The sequence below is a fragment of the Pinus tabuliformis genome, chromosome 7 (genome assembly GCF_031772625.1).
Source record: "Pinus tabuliformis cultivar Carrire ecotype Pingquan chromosome 7, CPIR1, whole genome shotgun sequence".
Lineage (NCBI taxonomy): Eukaryota > Viridiplantae > Streptophyta > Pinopsida > Pinales > Pinaceae > Pinus > Pinus tabuliformis.
Genome location: NC_142293.1, coordinates 389,751,073 through 389,764,559, shown reverse-complemented (window position 1 = coordinate 389,764,559; position 13,487 = coordinate 389,751,073).

The window sequence follows — 13,487 nt, the reverse complement described above, 5'->3', positions numbered from 1 at the left end:
TGTAAGGTTCAACTTCTAAAGACTGTAACTACTATGATACCTACAGCGTTTGGTCTTCATTTTTAGCTAATACAAGCTTCTTTTGCTATTAATTGCTCACTGTCCACTTCTTCTTTGTTCCAAGCTATGCCTGTTATGCATTTTTCATGTGCTCTTGTTGTTTAGCATTAGAGGGGCTGTCATCCCACCTCTGTGTTGAATTCTAGTATGTATCATTGAATGTGTATGCAGGTTTCTGTTGTTTTAATGCCAGAGAGCTATCATCCTGTCTGTGCATTAGGAAATAGATTTGCAGACCTCTTTACTGGTTGCAGCTGGCCATCACATGGTCTTGTGCATCTGCTGGTGTAGTCAGTATTCTCCATGTTCAACTAATCCTCAAACTGTGAGTAATTGGTGGTCTAAAGCCTTGTAGTTTGGGGTGCTCACCCATGTCTGGGGTTAAGCATAGTAGAAGTGGTTATCTGGCTTGAATATGCATCATTCCTTCCATTCATCCACCATTTTCCAACATTTTTGTTGAGTTTGTAATGTTACCGAGCATCTCTGATATACAACCTAGGAGAGTTTCTTGGGGTGATTACATTAATTGGCGCCATTGCCGGGGAGAGGAGAATTGAAGCTCAGCTTCCCTGGGAGAACGATGTAGTTCCAGATTTTGATGATAGACAAGGTCTGGGCACATTTTCTGGTTATAGTCATCTATCTGGCGACTCCACATTGCAATTCTGTTGCAGTTGGTGAGGCATGCTCAGAGAAATCCTTAGAAACCATCAACTGAACCAGTGCTTGATCCTGAGAAGATCGTTAAGCAGAAGAAAATCTCATAGAAAGGAGCACCAGGATCAGGTAAGCCTTAAAAGTACCATGTATCTCTGTTAGTGAAAGTAACCTTCAGAGATTCATTAAGCTCCTTAGTCATTCATTTCCCTTATGGACCTCAGTTCAAAGAGGCATCCATGTTGTCCATCATATTCCTATGTTTCTGTCATTCTTTTCATTGATTCATTCCACTCAGTCCACCAATATCCTTTCATATACCTTAGTCATGGTAGGTCAGCAAGCCCTTATAAAGATAGAAATAATAGTTGTTGCTAGGTATCGACCCTTGGTCTTGCCTGTCCCTTTGAATGCCATGCCTGCAGGAGATTATCAACAATTTATGCCTAAGTTTACTGGTGCAAAAGGAGTGACAGCTGAAGAGCATTTAGAGGCCTTTTATAGCTATGTTGATAACCTGGATATCAATGAAGAGGATGTGTGGATGAGGGTTTTTGTCCAAAGCCTAGATGGGGAAGCTAGAAAATGGTTTAGAGAATTACCCCCTAGGTCTATTGCAGACATTGAAGCCTTAGATGAGGTGTTCCTAAAGCACTGGGGGAATAATAAAGATCTGCTCTTTTATCATACTGGATTTGGGAACTTGGAGAGAGAAGATCGTGAGCTTCTTTCTGAATTTAACATCAGATTCAATCATATGTACAACAGAATGCCAGCTAAAGTAAGACCCACCCCTGCTTCTGTCGTGCTCGCTTATGCTAATGCCTTCGATTCTCAGTTTTTCCTGTTGTTAAGAGAAAGAAAATGTGCTTCTCTGGCTGATATGAAATATGCAGCCTTTGAAGTAGAATCGAACATTCTGGCTGCAGAGAGGCTCGAAGATAATGATGAAAGAAGAAGACAGGGAGGTGAATCCTCATCATCCTATGATCCTGAGATTGATGAATTGGTCGGGATGATAGAGTTTTTTTCCTCTAAAGTTTCCAAACTAAAGGTTGAGCAGTATTCTGAAGAGGCCGGAGCTCATTATTCCTTTTCTTTTCCAACTCCAAATCCATATACAGAAGCACATGAGCATTTGCAGATTTTGCAAAGAGATGAAGTTGCAAATGAAGATAAAGGGGTGAAGACCCTTTTACAGAATATAGTCATGGAAGAAGTGTAGTTTGAAGAAGAGGAGGAGGTCCATGGTTTAGAAGATAAGGGTAGTGCCCCTTTCTTAACCAGAGCTTCCTATCAAGAAGAATTATCCAAAGGCACTGTTTACCAGTTTGTTGTATCTGCAGAACAACAAGCTGATCAGCAGAAGCAAATAGCAGTAGATCCCTTCATCCTCGAAGAATCTGAGCTTGAAGCCAGCCCATCTTCCCATGATTATGCAGATCTACAAATTAGCTATCCTGATATCATCCCCAGTCCAGTGATCAAAAAGGGAGAAGAAAGCTCCCCATCATCTTTTGCATCTCTGTCTGCTCAAAGGAAAATCCCACAAAGTTGCCCCTTGAACACTGAGGCAGAACAAAATTAAATGCTCAAGGCTGAAACTAATCATCTCAGTCTTGATATTCTGATGCTTGCTCAGGTGGCCTCCACACAAATTAAAAGGGCAGCTTGCCACATGACAGAGTGGTTGAAGGGAAAGTACCCCTAGAGTCCTTTGGGCTGAGACTCTACCAGACTGAAAATTGCTTATACAAAGAAACACACACACACAGCCATCTTTTTTACTTTTAAGCAAATTCTAATGTTTAGGGTACATACCTAAGGTCCTACGTTCGAGAAGACCGTTAGGGTGCAAACCCTTCTTGGAGTTCCCTTCTTCTTTCTCTGACCTGCAAGACAAACAAATCAAAGAACACAACAGTACATGTATAGAAGTTTATGTATAAATCATCTTCATGCTATAAAGTTAGTTATAAAAAATCTTTAAGTAACCACTTTCATAAGAATTCAACACAAGAATCTCATAAGCATAAAGAAAGATTATTCGGGAACAAAGACGTGTTTCTTTATATATAAAGGCAAATAAAGTACATATATCGGAAAGATATCACCTGAACACCTTCAGCAGGCTCCAAGCAAGCTTCCTCCCGGATTCGTTCCAGCCTCCAGCCTCCAACAAGAGCTCCTTCCAAGTCTTACTCAATGATGATGTCAAGGATGAATGATCACCAATACACATGGAAACAAGGGTTTCCTATGCAAAATGGGGGAAGTGCAGGATGCACCAAGGACTTCAGACCTGGTCTAAGGGAAAAATCTCAGCATAATAATCTTGCTCTCCTTTCTCTCTCTCCTTGGCCTTCCCTTTGATGTCTTTTTATACCCTCTCCAAAGTAGTTTTTTAGTTAGGAGTTGGTTGGGAACAGTTGGGCCACAGGCACTAACAGGTGATCCAGCAGGTAAACCCGCGATCACCGCCCGAAAAAGAGGAAATTATATTTTTTTAAGTGTTTTAATAGATACACGCGGGTTGGGTATGACATACCCACGTGTACACGCGTTTAACACAGGGCAAAGTCGCGTATAGGGAATAAAACACTGTTTTTTAAATTTTTGGACCAGGTCTGGAAGGAGGGGTTGCCCTAGGCCATAAGTGCAGCATCACAAACCATAAGAGTGAGATTTGGAGCTATAACAGATGCCCCCTAATGTATGAGGTCAGAAGGGGAACATGATGGCCGAAATACATTAAGTAAGTACAAGGAAAGGAACTCTGCCGAAAAACCGAGGAGGACTTCACCAGAATTCAGCCTGCCAAGCCACCGAAAGGAGATCAGAAAGAAACACTGTCTGAGGCGGGCATACCCATGCTCAGGAAAAGTAAAGCATGTCCGCATATCAAGTACAAGCGGATCCACTAAGTATACAAGTATAAATGACTGTAAAAATACATAATGGATCATCTGATCATAATGAGTAAGTACATGTCTGAATATCACATATAAAACTGTCAATGATGCTGAAAGATGCAACGGATCACTGAAATCAAAGACTGATCCCATAAGGTACCAACTGAACATGATGGAATAGGATGGTACTACACTGCAAACTCAGGTGCCAGCATATAGAATGTCGCCATGACTGACTGCAACATATAAGGTGGAATGGTATCAACTAGCAGCAACAGGAGCAACTGTCAAGTGAACCAATGAATGCTGATACAACCTGAGGTCTTCACCGACCGCCGTGGTACATTTCTACACCATGGGAATAAATGATCTGAAGTCGACCATGTGAGAAATCGTTTGATTACCGGTCATTGATGTATACCGTTAACAAACGCGAGACTACTCGCCGATAATGATAATGAGCGTCAAGGTACCCAGTACAATCTAACAAGTGTGAATAGATGAGCTGAAGTCGAACACCTGTAAGAATCTATCAATCAGGAGACAATGATGGTTTCCCACTGTCGATAGCGAGGAATCTGCCACTAATGACTGCAAACCCCAAGGTACTGCCAAATGGACTCTAGATCTTTGCCCCAGAGCAATGAGTCGGAGTCGATAGGGAAAGATCCGCTAGAAGGAAGGCATTAAGGCATCCTTCATCAATCTAGCGCAAGTGTAACCCGTAGGCCAATAATGTGGAAGGAATCGGACGAAAAAGATGTAGTAACCCAACCGAAGTACGTTTCCGGCGTACACAAGATGTGGCTAGCGCACGGCAGAAACCCTCTGAACCAACCAATAATGAAAGCTGACACAGAGGCGAGGTATCCACCAATAGGGTCAAATGGAAACCAAGGTACTGCACGAATCCCAATGTGTGATAATGTATGCTGATGTCGAACACAAGGGAAACCACTCAGTCAAAGACCCATGATACTGATCGATGCTGAGCACAAGGTGACCTATCAATAATGAAAATAGGGCCAGGGTGCAGTCTCTAGGTCTGCCCTCAGAGCAATGTGTCGTCGTCGATAAGGACAAGACCCGCCAGCAAGAAGTCAATGGGGACCTTCTCAAACCGGCACGAGTGAAGGACCAATATAACTGATGTGATGATAGACATGACACTGACAACCAGGGATGGCCGACTGAAAAATGAGTCAAGAGACACCGCAGAAAGGCCGACTCAGGCTAACTTCCCTTGAACAAAAGCACGACTCAATGTGACTATGTGGCAGCATATAATGAATCTGTATAAGTTCGTCATGCAGGAGGCACGAACGAACCCTCCATATGATTGGAAGAGATAACCAATCAGGGGTTATCGACTCCTTACAATTCTATAGGAGGAAACTTTGCAAGCTATGGAGCTTATACGGCAGGAGTTGGTCAAACTCCGAATTTTGCTGGACCACAAGGCTTGCCCTTTGGTTCAGCTAGTTCTACTGGTCACTTGGGGCAGCCTGGTGCCTCTCAAATCCCAGGACAATCTTTTCAGAACTTGGGGAGTTCTGCCCAGTCTGGGTGGAATCCCCTAGGTCCTCCTAGGCTTCCATTTCTGGCAACGTTAAACTTGCCAGATCTCACTAAGCTAACGAACGACCCTATCAGATACAATCCAGCCTGGCCTCCGGTCCCAACCAAACTCCCTTCGGACATCCCAAAATTCGAAGGGAAGAGTGGTGAAGATCCGGGCGATCATGTAACCACATTCCATTTGTGGTGCTCATCTAACTCCCTCATCGAAGATTCGGTTAGGTTGAGACTTTTTCAGCGCACCTTGACTGGTAATGCGGCTAAATGGTACATAGAGTTGCCAGGGGGCAGCTTTACATCGTTCGCAGACTTAGCTAATATCTTCTTGAATCACTTTCAGTTGCCTGTCCGCTATGATGCCGGAACTGAACTTCTGGCTACCTTTCGTCAGGATAAGGCAACCCACATTTCTGATCACATACAGGAATGGAGACGGAGAAAAAGGCTCATTAAAGCCGAAATCCCTCCGGAGTACCGTCTAGAGTGGTTTTTGAAGTCTTTGCAACCTGAGATCTCCAAGGATGTCTCCATGTCTGGGGTCTATTCTGAGGAGCAAGCCATTTTCAGGGCCCAGCAGTTAGAACTGATCTACTCTCAGTCTGGGATCCTCCAAAAGTACTTGCCAGATGCTCCTGGATCTAAGGTTGATTTAGCTAAGCCAAAGCCAGGTCCGCATGCGGATGGTATCGTGGGGTCTGTAGACTCGACTACAGTGAACTTGTTGAATCAATTGCAGCAGTTGTCATTACAAACTGCTCCTAACAACCAAGTCACAATGTCTAATCCTCCTGCTTCCCAAAATTCTTCCATTAACGCCGTCCAATCCGATAACCCCAAAGGAAATCAAAATTCCAATGGGAAAAAGAAAGGACGTGGTAAAAAGAAGAACTCGGATGGGAAGCCCGATGCAAATAAATCCGGCAACAACGCTGGTGGTGGTAAGGGTGAGTCGAGAAAGAAAGTCAAGTTTCCTTGCAAGTTATGCAGTGGGGACCATCTAACTCATCTTTGCCCTAGAATCGAAGACGCTCAGCGCTTGTTAGCACAGCAAGGGACTTCTAGTTCGCAAGCTGTGTTGACTAACCCGTTTCCCCAAGGGCAGCAACTTCTTGCTGGCGCAAATTCGAATCCTGGTACCTCCTCAGGGGGCAACCCGGAAGGGGAAAAAGCATCAAATGTTTTTATGATGGGTTCAAACGTTAACGTGACTACTCGGTCACGTGATTATGGTGAAGCCGAAACATCTAAGGATAAAACGGTTCCCGGAAGTAATGACCTTCATATTGAGCGACCTCCTGTTGAGACTGTACCTAGGATACCGAAAGGTTCCACCAAACGCGCGACAATTAACCCCAATGCTAGAGCTGCTCAAAATTACTCCATTGTGGAGGATTTGGCTCAAAGCCCATGTGCTATGTCCGCTTTGGAAGTTCTCCAGTCGTGTCCGTCTCAGAGAAGTGCTTTACTCTCCGCCATTGGAGCAGTCGATCCAGCTAACTCTCTAGTGCTCTCTTTTGACATGTCAAGTGTCAAAAAGAGACTCCCTCATCATATGGCTTTTCAGGTAAAGTCAACATACCGGAAAAACAATATTTTTCGCACCGTTATAGATGAAGGAGCTTCCACATGCGTCATGTCCATGTCTTGTTGGAAGGCTATTGGTTCACCTTCGGCTGTTCCTTCACCAACCGTCTTAACTGCATTTGATGGCCATTCTCACAAGCCGCATGGGATTATCCCGGCCTTTCCTATATGTGTTGGAGGGAAGGTCGTTAATATCGAAGTTGAAGTCGTAGATGCTAACCTAGACTATAATCTCCTATTAGGAAGGAACTGGGTGTACGAGATGGAAGCCGTTGTTTCGACTTTGTTTCGTGTCATTTGCTTTCCTCATGAGGGGAAAATCGTTAAGGTTGATCAATTGGACTATGCTCCAATCGATCCTCAAGCAACCTCCGACTCTACTGTTCCTTTGGTGGATAACCCTCGCCCGCCGACTGAGAATTTAGGAGTAGGGATGTATTCCTCATTGATGGGTACGTTTGATCTTCCCTCTCCTTTTGCAAGAATCAATGCTATTTCATCATCCAAGGAATCTTCTCGAGAGGGGTTCTTCCGAACTCATCATTTTTCCGACCCTTGGACCTTGCCTTCACCTACGACCACATTAGTTGAAGGGCAAGTTAATGGAATGGCGTTTCCTATATCTGCAGCTGAGATTAGATATCAGGCTATCGTAGACTCTGCAGATAACCATTCTACTCCCTTTTCCGAAGAGGAGCTAGATGGTCATGTGGCCCCCGCTTGGAGCTTTGATTCTAACTCTGCCTTGGACTGCTTAGATTCGGTTCTACCTTCTGAAGAAGCAATCCTCGAAATTATGATGGGTATAGATCGACCTTGGGAAGACTTACACCATCGCTCATATTTTCTTCCTCCATTGCAGGAAGTAGAATCTAGATTCTCCAAGCTCGTTGGTAGTGATGTTTGTACGGTATCGAACCCTTTGGCTCCAACACACACACGTGCTGAAGGTAATATGTCGGTAATCTCAAAAACGATACCTATAAACATCTCTAAAAATCCTAACATCATCGAGAATATCTTCATCGGAAGTGAGTGTTCCCCTGAAGAAATTCAAATTTACACCGACCTATTCAAGGAATATCGTGATGTATTTGCTTGGTCTTATGAGGAAATGCCCGGCATTGATCCTTCTATAGTCCAACATGAGATCAAGACGTACGAAAACGCAAAACCGATTCGTCAAAGGCTTCGGCCGGTTAACCCTAGGAAAGCAGCGGCTATCAAAGCTGAGGTTGAGAAGCTGCTAAGGGCGAGTTTTATATACCCTGTTCCTCTTACGGATTGGGTTTCGAATCCAGTCCCTGTGGACAAAAAGCAAGGAACAATCCGCGTATGCATCGATTTTAGGGACTTAAACAAGGCTTGTCCAAAAGACAATTACCCCACGCCATTTATTGATCAAATTATTGACGAGTGTGCGGGTAATGCGATTTTCTCCTTTATGGATGGTTTCTCAGGTTATAATCAAATCTCTATTCGTCCTGAGGATCAGCATAAGACTGCCTTCATATGTCCCTGGGGTACCTTTGCATATCGAAAGATGCCCTTCGGTCTTAAAAATGCTGGAGCCACCTTTCAGCGGGCCATGTCTTACGCTTTCCACGACATCAAACATATCATCGAGGCATACTTAGATGATCTCGCTGCTCGTTCTCGAAAGAGAACTGATCATCCTAGTCATCTTCGATTAGTCTTTGAGCGATGTCGTTTTTACAAAATCCGGTTGAATCCTAATAAGTGCGTTTTCGCGGTTACATCAGGTCGGTTGTTAGGGTTTATAGTTTCCAATGAAGGGATTCGGGTTGATCCCTTCAAGGTTGAGGCAATAGTTCAGTTGCCTCCCCCGTCTTCAATTCGTCAACTTCAAAGTCTTCAAGGGAAGGCCAATTTCTTAAGAAGGTTTATAGCAAACTATGCCGAGATCGCTAAAGGGTTCATGCGTTTGCTACGGAAAGGAGTTCCATTCCTGTGGGACGACTTTGCGCAGCGGTCGTTTGATGCTTTGAAAAAGGCATTAGTCTCTGCCCCGCTTTTGAGTCCACCGGATTACGGTAGAGACTTCCTTTTATATCTCGCTGCAGCAGAATCTACCATTGGTATGGTTCTAGTTCAGGAAGACGATGCTCTTGTCGAGCACGTGATTTATTATTTGAGCCGAGGCTTGATAGGCCCTGAACTCCGCTATTCTCCTGTTGAGAAGTTGGCCTTGGCAGCAGTCCATGCTGTCCAGAGGCTCCGTCATTACATTTTGCTACGCAAAACTTTTGTCTTAGCGGCGGTCAATCCATTCCAATTTGTCCTCAGTAGGCGAGTGATTGGGGGCAAATATAATAGATGGATAGTCATTTTACAAGAATTCGACCTCGAGTTCTTGTCCGCCAAGTCTAAGAAATCTATGGTCTTCGCGGAGCTAATTTCTGAGCTTCCTTGTGGAGAGGATGTTGTTTATGAGGAAAGTTTACCCGACGAACATATATTCCTCATCTCTTCACAAGACCCTTGGTATGGAGATATCATTGTTTATCTCCAGACTTCGAAGTTTCCCTCTACTTCCTCCAAGGATGAACGTCGCAAGTTACGTCACCTGGCTAAAAACTATGTTATCATTGGTGACACTTTATACCGTCGAGGGGTTGATTCAATTCTTCGACGTTGTTTAACCTTAGAGGAAGCAGAGTCTGTTCTTAATGATTGCCACAGTGGAGCTTGTGGTGGTCATCTATCCGGGCTTGCTACAGCCCAGCGCATCTTACGTGCCGGCTACTTTTGGCCTTCACTCTTTAAGGACTGTGTGGAAGCGGTAAAACGCTGTCACCCGTGTCAAATTTTTACTCGCAAGATGCGCGCACATCCAGCTCCCCTTTTTCCCGTTGTCACCGTCGGTCCCTTTACTAAGTGGGGTATTGATTTTATGACTTGTAATCCGCCTTCAGCGGCAAATCACAAGTACATTATCGTGGCTGTAGACTACTTCACGAAGTGGGCTGAAGCCATGCCTACTTATAAGAACGACAGTGACACGGCAGCTTTGTTTCTTTTCAATCAAGTTATCTCAAGATTCGGTATCCCAAGAGAGATTGTCACTGACCATGGCAGTCATTTCCAAAATCAGCTAATGTCCGAATTGGCTTTTAAATTAGGTTTCCGTCAAGAGCATTCGTCTCCTTACTATCCTCAGGCCAATGGACAGGTCGAGGCGATCAATAAAACTCTTAAGACGATACTCCAACAGACAATCGATAAAAATCGGTCCAATTGGCACATTATGTTGTATCCGGCTCTTTGGGCATACCGAACCTCCGTTAAAACGGCTACTGGTTTTACTCCTTTTCAGTTAGTTTACGGGGTGGAATCTATCTTTCCGGTTGAATGTGAAATTCCATCTCTGAAATTGGCTGTCGAGCTTCTTCCTGAGACTTCGAGTCTCGAGGAGCGCCTAGTTCACCTGGAACATCTCGATGAGCAGCGTCGAGATGCCGCCACGACGAATGAGGCCCATAAGAAAAGGGTCAAAACTCAGTACGATAAGTCTGTCCGACCTCGTGTCTTTTCTGAAGGTGACCTTGTCTTGGTCTATGACCAAGATAAGGACGCCTTGGGGGCAGGCAAATTCAAGCCTATGTGGTACGGTCCTTTCATTATCAAACGAGTCTTAGAAAAAGGATCGTATGAGTTAATTGATTTCGAAGGAAACAAGCTGGCGGAGCCCCGAAATGGGCTCTATTTAAAGAAGTATTTTATTTAGTTTTACCAGGCAATGGCTTCTTTGCATTTTATGTATATTTGTACATATCTTATCGAGCGTTTTCTGATATCAGCACTTTTGGTCTGCTTTGGCAGGTGTTGATGGATGATTTGGTTTATTTTGGATTCGCCGATGGTGCTAGTCGGCACACTCGGAATCTTGCTTCCGCAGCTTGGGTACTTTATTACCCAACTGGTCAGTTGATGACATCGAGAGGCGTGTGTATCGGTCCTGCTTCAAACAATATGGCCGAGTATACAGCTGTTATCAATTTATTATCCGAGGCAATCTCTCATGGGATCGACTCGTTGGTAGTGTATCTTGATTCTCAATTGATAGTGTCTCAGTTAAATAACATTTATCGGGTTAGAGATCCATCATTATATCGCCAATATTTAAGGGTGAGGTTGTTGCAAAGATCATTTACTTACATTAATTATTTGCACATTCCAAGATCTCAAAATTGGTTAGCTGATTCTATCGCTAATCAAGCATTAGACTGGCATATCAATCATTCATCATCATAAAATCATGCATCAAAAAGTCAAACTGTATATATATATATATCGCAAAGCGTCTCGAGTGTACATATGTGTGTCCAAAAATATACAACATTGGGACTCAAATGCCCATAATCATGTCAGGCATATCTAATGCCTCGGCTCTGGATGAGCAGCTAAATAACTAACTATAGCATTGGCCACGCGCCGAAAAACGCGAACCCAGTCACGTGGCATCCCAACCACATGACGCTGCATATCTGGAGGAAGGTCCTCTATCTCGGCCATCGGTACTTGATAGCTCAATCTCGCCAAGTGTCGCTGGACGTTGGCGAGGGTCCTTTCCGCATCCGCAGCCGCCTCTTCGGCTCCTCGGCCACGCCGTCCGTGCCGTGGGAATCCATCTGGTCGCACAGGCCCAATGTCTGGAACATGATCATCATATCAGTCATTTGAATCTCATCAAAAAAATATATTTTTCAAAGTTCATCATTATGCTTGAAAAATCCTAAAAATCATAAAATCAAAAAAATCTTACCGATCTCGCCCCATGCTGCATCTGGTGGCAGCACTAGGTCAGGATCTCCTCGGAAATCCAGTCCAGCATAGGGGTAGTCGTCTATGGCGATGATCTGTTGCTCCCACCAAGCAAAAAAGTCGTCGTCGAATGCATTCCTGGGCACTTCCCCACCCCCCAGACGTTTCATCAAGTCAGCCCACCGGCCCATACGTGGATCACGTGGACTACTGATGGGAACAGCTACCCTGGGGCGGAGTGCAGGAACCTTCTCGAAGAAAAATGTGCATAAAATGGTTCCGTACCCAAAGTTCTTGGTCTGTCCCTTCCTGATAGAAGCAAGCTGCTCCTTCATGTTGGCAAGTAGAGGAGTACACCAGTCAAACACCGTGGTGAGACAGTCCACTGCTACGCTCATGTTTACTCGTGATGCCTGATGTAGCGAAGATGACCCGTTCACTCGAGCTATGGTGAACAGGATTATCCGCAGTGACAAACTCGCCACGTGTGGGATCGAGATCTGACTCCCGACCTTCTGATGACCTGGGCAGTAAAGTTGTACATAGTCGTCTACGCTGAGACTATTCCGGGTCCTGCCCCGGGAGTGGACTACCTCTCCCCTTCGGGAAAGGCCCGTGATGAAATATATATCTTCCACTTCTATCCTGAGTGGCATTTGATCAATCATAAAGGCTTCTTCCTCGACATCCCAATAATCAATAAGTCTCTCGAGCAGACGCACATTTGCTTTCATATTCGGCAACTTGAAGAATTTTAACAATCCGCATCCCCGTAAGGCATCTAATGCCTCATCATTGTCCATAACTTCATTATCTACAGCTGAGTGCTCTCTTTCACGCCATGTGAGAGTCATCCTGGAAGAAAAAATCATTTTCATCCATTAGTTTTTTGTATAAAAAATTTTCGCTGCGCACACGCGGTTTACCCTATACACAGTCGCGTGTAGGGCCGTCGTATACGCGATTTATATACATCCAACCCGCGTGTACGCCGCAGAGCAATTTTTTGCAAAAATCTAACGGTGAAACATTAATTAAACTTCCTAAAAACTATCACAATTGATTGCAAGACAAGTTTAATGCTTACCTGGAAGTTTTCGGCAAGTTTGAACGGTTGAATAAGTCACGGGGAAAGTTTGCTCCTTTTGCTCCACAATTTGCTCTCCAAGTCAAACAGTGAAAATGGTAAGTCCAAAATTTCTTTTTATAAGTTTTGAAAATGCAAAATTTTTTCAAAATTTTATTTTGTTTGGTTTCATGTCACTTTTAACTTGGGAGCTTGGAATGTCGAGATTGAGTTGTTTTTCAGGACATTTTGGACATTTTTCGACGGTTCGAGACGGTTCCATGACTGCTGACCCGTCATGGCAGGTATCGTGTTCTCACTGGCATATAGGTTAGGGACACCATTTTTCCGTTGCATTATGCATACTAGCCTCCATTTGACCGATACATCTGCCGTAGGGTCGACCCCATCATGTTATGGTTCGCAAGCCATTTTCACTCGCCGATTCTTTAAATCATGACATGATGGTAGAGCCATCCTTTTACATGGGCATCCTAGTTAGCACCTCACTGACATTTGTTGCCCATGCTGCTTCGTTTTGAGTAGGCTCGGGAGTCCTCTGTAGTCCCGCCATGACTTATGCGTTGAAGACTCATTCTTCCTTGCTTCTTCGCTTCGTTCTGGCCTTATACCCTAGAGGCTCCTATGTGTGTTGAGTTGTACTTCTGCATTGCATGTTGACCATTTGCACCTTTTGGCCTATAGCCGGCTTCACTTGGACTCGTGTTTAAGCCCACTTTTGACCATGATGTCTGCAAAAATCAACCTTGCATACCCTTGACCTCTGCAGCTTGGCATACCCAGATCCGTGGAAGGGACATACCTCTGAGTGTCACTGACCA